This window comes from Lolium perenne, chromosome 3 (genome assembly GCF_019359855.2).
Source record: "Lolium perenne isolate Kyuss_39 chromosome 3, Kyuss_2.0, whole genome shotgun sequence".
In the NCBI taxonomy this organism is placed as follows: domain Eukaryota; kingdom Viridiplantae; phylum Streptophyta; class Magnoliopsida; order Poales; family Poaceae; genus Lolium; species Lolium perenne.
Window position 1 is genome coordinate 42,480,050 of NC_067246.2, and position 6,000 is coordinate 42,486,049.

Consider the following 6,000-nt stretch of genomic DNA (forward strand, 5'->3'; position numbering starts at 1 on the left):
AAAAAATCGAGTACGTCGTCAAAGCGTGGCGCAACCAAGACGATGAAACCAAACGAAACATGCACCATCGAGGTTGTCGATGAAGAAACCGGCAGGCCGCTGGAGCCCAGCAAGAACGCCACCAAGTTTGTCAGCCAATGCGGAGCCATTGTTAGAGACAACGTCTCGATCACCGTCCAGGAGTGGAATGAGCCAAAGAAGGCACGCCTTGGTTTCACTTTTGTCGATAAGAGAATAAAAAAAGATTGCTTCAAGAAGCTTATGGAACATTTCGTTCTACCTCCGGAATACCGCAGATACGATGAGGCGGGTAACAAGATTCAGGAAAACAAGGAGAGGTGCAAGCTAGTCAAACAGTTCGCTCTTTCTAGGATGGCCAACGCATTCCGGAAATACAAGCAAAATCTAGCCCATGACTTTGTCAAGCCGGGCAAGACTCCGGATTTCACAGGACAATATGAGAAACTGCAACATGATTGGCCAGAATTTGTGAAGCAAAAGAAATCGGAGCAGTTCCTTGAAATATCGAAAAAAAATAAGGAGAATGCGGCCAAGAAGGAGTACAATCATATTATGGGGCCAGGAGGGTATTGATACGTCCAAAACGTATCTACTTTCCCGAACACTTTTGCTATTGTTTTGCCTCTAATTTGTGTATTTTGGATGCAACTAACACGGACTAACGCTGTTTTCAGCAGAACTGCTCTGGTGTCTCGTTTTTGTGCAGAAATCCAACTTTCGGGAAAATCCTCGGAATTTATGCAGAAGGCCCTATTTTCCCAGGAAACTAACGGAGCCAGAAGGACAATTGAAGTGGAGGCCCGAGGGCCCCACACCATAGGGCGGCGCGGCCCAGGGGGGGCCCGCGCGGCCCTGTGGTGTGGCCCCCTCGGCCGACCTCCGACGCCCTCCTTCGGACTATTTATCGGCCTCGACCTGAAAACGCACAGAGAGAGGTCGAAGTCGCCAGAAACCCTCCAGAACGCCGCCACATCGCGAAACTCCGTCGCGGGAGCCAGAAGTCTCCGTTCTGGCACTCCGCCGGGACGGGGAATTGGAGGAGATCATCGCCGACATCACCGCCAACGCCTCTACATCAACCAGCCATGTTTCCCCCATCCATGTGTGAGTAATTCCCCCGCTGTAGGCCGAAGGGGATGGTAGGAATTGGATGAGATTGGTCATGTAATAGCATAAGATTGTTAGAGCATAGTGCCTAGTGTCCGTAGTTGCTACTTTGATGATATTGTTGCAACTTGTTATGCTTAATGCTTGTCACTAGGGCCCGAGTGCCATGATCTCAGATCTGAACATGTTATTGCTTCATCAAGATATTCATTGTTTATGGTCTTACCTATAAGTTGTATACACATGTCGCTGTCCGGAACCAATGGCCCCGAAGTGACAAGAATTGGGACAACCGGAGGGGATGGTAGCGATGTGAGGATCACATGTGTTCACGGAGTGTTAATGCTTTGCTCCGGTACTCTATTAAAAGGAGTACCTTAATATCCAGTAGTTTCCCTTGAGGCCCGGCTGCCACCGGCTGGTAGGACAAAAGATGTTGTGCAAGTTTCTCATTGCGAGCACGCACGACTATATATGGAACGCATGCCTATTGATTGCTTTGTACTTGGACACCGTTTTATTATTATCTGCAAATGCCCTGCTATGATTGTTACATGAGTTTCTCTCATCCATGCAACGCCCGTCATCCGTCCCCGTGCCTACAGTATTTTAATCCTGCTGTTTATTAAAATCACTACTGCTGTCTCTGTTACTCTGCTGCTGTTATTTCACTACTGCATCGTTGCTATAAAACTGTTACTACCGATAAACTCTTGCGAGCAAGTCTGTTTCCAGTGTGCAGCTGAATTGACAACTCCGCTGTTAAGGCTTCCAAGTGTTCTTTGTCTCCCCTTGTGTCGAATCAATAAATTGGGTTTTACTTCCCTCGAAGACTCGTTGCGATCCCCTATACTTGTGGGTCATCAAGACTATTTTCTGGCGCCGTTGCCGGGGAGCATAGCTTTATTTGGAAGTTCACTTGGATTAATATTGTTCGCTGCAAATTCTCCATCATGGGTAAACCTCGCGATACTAAGATCGCCATATTACCATCCACTACAAGAAAAGGTACAATTCTAAATACCTCTGCTGCTCTTGATTCACCATCTGTGATTGATAAACTTGTTTCACCGCCACATGCTTCGCATGCGGGTACATCTGCTGAATCTGAACACTCTCATAATATTGATAATGTTTCTGCTGTGCTTGATGATAGTGGTTCATTGGGATCTTTTCTAGATGCTACAATTGCTAGGTCTAGACAAATTGAAAATACTGAAACTCCTAATGCTACTACACCTGTTAGTTCACCTGAACTTGATTATTTTAGTGATGATCCTGAGGAAGATTATGTGGAGCTTAATGATGATTTTATTGAAAAATGCAATGCTACTACTGATGCAAGAAAAATTAAAAAGTTGCTTGCAGAACATGCTGTTAGATATAAACTGTCTCCTGATCCTAAGTTTGCCACATCTCCTATAAACATTAAGGATAAAGATTATGATTTTTCTCTTGATCTATCTCATATAGCTATTGTTGAGAAAACACCCTTTTGTGGTACTGAAAAAGAAAGTGCTGTTGAACACATGACTGAGTTATCTACTCTAAGTAGCTTGTTTTCTGATGATGTCAAGATGCGTACTTACTTTGTTGCTAAAATCTTTCCATTCTCATTAAAGGATGACGCTAAAACTTGGTATAATAATTTGCCACCTAATTCTATTAGAAGTCCGAAAGAATTGCTTGATGTTTTCTTCCGCAAATACTTTCCTGCTAGTGCTCAACATATTGCTTTGCAGAGAATTTATAATTTTGATCAGGGAGATGAAGAGAAATTGCCTGAGGCTTGGTCGAGATTTTGCTCTCTTATTAGAGCTCGACCTGAGCATGATCTGGAAAAGCATGATTTACTTGATATATTTTATAGTGGACTAACCATTGAGTCTAGGGCATACTTGGATAGTTGTGCTGGTTGTGTTTTCAGGAAGAGAACTCCAGGCAGTATTTGAAGAATTATTGGCTAAAATAAGCCGGAATCATGATGATTGGATTACGCCTGAACCGACTCCAACTCCAATATTGAAGAAGAGGGGTTTAATTAAATTGAATGATGAAGATATGAGGGAAGCCAAGAAGTCTCTCAAGGAGAAAGGTATTAAATCTGAAGATGTGAAGAATCTACCTCCTATAGAAGATATATGTGAGATAATTCCCCCTTCATCCATGATTGAGGTAAACTCCCTTCAACGCTTTACTAGGGAAGATATTCCGTATTCGAAACCTCCTGCACAATGCTTAGATGAGTTTGATAATTATATTGTTAAGCAAGAAAATTTTAATATGAGAGTAGATAATCATTTAATGGAAAATTCTCGAGCTATTAGTGAATTGCATGATATTGTGGAGAGAACCTCCAATGATGTTAAGATGCTTGTTAAACATTTTCATATGATTCAAACTCAAATTGATCAACTCACTAAAGTGCAAAATGACTTGTTAGGGAATAATTCTAAAGAGAAACATGCTTATGAAGTAACAACTAGAGGTGGTGTCTCTACCCAGGATCCTCTATATCCTGAAGGGCATCCCAAAAGAATTGAACAAGATTCTCAACAAATTGAACCTAGTGCTCATTCTAGGAAGAAAAAGAAGAAGAAACATAAAAATGTTGTAGAATCCTCTGAATCTGTTAATGATCCTAATAGTATTTCTATTTCTGATGCTGAAACTGAAAGTGGTAATGAACATGATAATGATAAGAATGATACTCCTGATAAAGAAAAGGTTGAAGAAGAACCTGAAAAGCATGCTAAAAATAAAAAGTACACTAAAGAAGATTTTATTGCTGAGAAACATGGTAATGAAAGAGAACCTTGGGTGCAAAAGCAAATGCCTTTTCCTGCTAAGAAACTAAAATCAAAGGAAGAAGAACACTATAATAAATTTTGCGATTGGATGAAACCTTTATTCTTGCAAATCCCTTTGACTGATGCTATTAAATTGCCTCCTTATTCAAAGTATATGAAAGATATTGTTACTAACAAAAGGAAAATCCCCAATGAGGAAATTTCCACTATGCTTGCTAATTACTCTTTCAATGGCAAAGTGCCAAAGAAATTGGGCGACCCAGGTATACCTACTATTCCTTGTTCTATTAAGAATAATTATGTTAAAACTGCTCTATGTGACTTGGGAGCCGGTGTTAGTGTTATGCCTTTTTCTCTTTATAAGAGACTTTACTTAGATAAGTTGATACCTACTGATATATCTTTGCAAATGGCTGATAAATCTACTGCTATTCCTGTTGGTATATGTGAGAATGTTCTTGTTCAAGTTACTACTAACTGCTTGATATTAACTGATTTTGTTGTGTTGGAAATGCCTGAAGATGATAATATGTCTATTATTCTTGGGAGACCTTTTCTTAACACCGCAGGGGCTGTTATTGATTGCAACAAAGGAAAGGTTACTTTCAATGTTGATGATAGGGAGCATACCGTTTATTTTCCCAAGAGGATTGAGAAAGCGTGTGGAGTTAATACTATTTCTAATGTGAGAACTATCAAAGTGGGAACTATTGATTGTCCTATATATGAGCCTAAGGAAGAATATCAAACTCTCGTGATTGGATCCATATCAATACAATTCAAGGTAACATGATTGATTTGAGGTTTATTTCTTCTTATGCTATGAAAAAGTTATTTGGTGACAAGAATTGATCAACCTTGTTAACGGATACTTTTTATATGCATAGAGGAGGTAAACAACATATTTTTCTTCCTCCACTTGCTCTAGTTGCTGTAGCATTTTTAATTTGCAAAGTTCTTTAGTTATTTGAAGATTTCGAAATTTTTCCTGGCCAGTAATAATAAACTAAATACCCATAAATGTGCGTTTTTCAAAGTTTTCAAAAATTCACAAAAATTATACCGTTGGTCCTATTTTTCGACGAGGCACCTGGGAGCACCAGAGGATGACCTGTGGGGCACCAGAGGGCGCCAGACCACAGGCCGGCGCGGCCAAGGAGGTGGCCGCGCCACCATGTGGTGTGGGCCCCCCTTTGCCCCACTTTGTCATCTCTTTCACCCAGAACAGTCTCTCTCCCGAAAAAACTCGTACCAAGTTCCTCTTTCTCGCGTTTTTGCTCCAGAAGCTCCAGATTTCTCGATCTCTTTGCTCAGCCCAGATTTCCTGCTGAAATTTGGCACATTTGCTCCTTGGTATGTGACTCCTCCACCTATCCAAGTAGAATTTCGTTTGGTTGAGTATATCTTGAATATTTTGCTGCTGTAGGTAACATGTTTAGTGAGCTTGCATGCTTGTTCTAAGTGGTAGAAACTAGTTTTGATGCATGATTAGTACTCTAGCAAGTTCCTATGGTAGTTTCCCTCAATTATATGTCACCAAATCAAATTTTTATGTCATTTGTTGAAAATTTCAGAGAAGCTATGAAGAAGTTTAGCTTTGGAGAGTTGTTCAAGAAAGGGACAACCAGCACCGGGAGGCCTTCTAGGGCCGCCACCCGGATTAGGCGATCATACAATGAAGACATCATCGCGCCTAGCTTCGCGCCCGAAGAGGACAACGGGCCTCCTAATGCTTCTACTTTTCCATGCTATGATTTTCTAAGGAATGCAGGGATACTGGAGGATTTCTTAACCCTTGTCAACAGGGCAGGGTTAACCACCTATATGGGAGATGAAAGGGAGCAGTACTACTTGCTCACCAAGATCTTCGTCGAGAGTTTCCAGTTCAACAACAAACAATATGAGCCAACGGTTGCATTCAGGATCTATGGTAATACTGTGACAATGCCATTGAAGGATTTTTGTTGTGCCTTGGATATTGCCCCTGTAGGTACAGCAAGTAGGATTGATGACAACCCCCGGGACTTGTTGAAGCTCTACCGAGGGATCACCGATGATGATT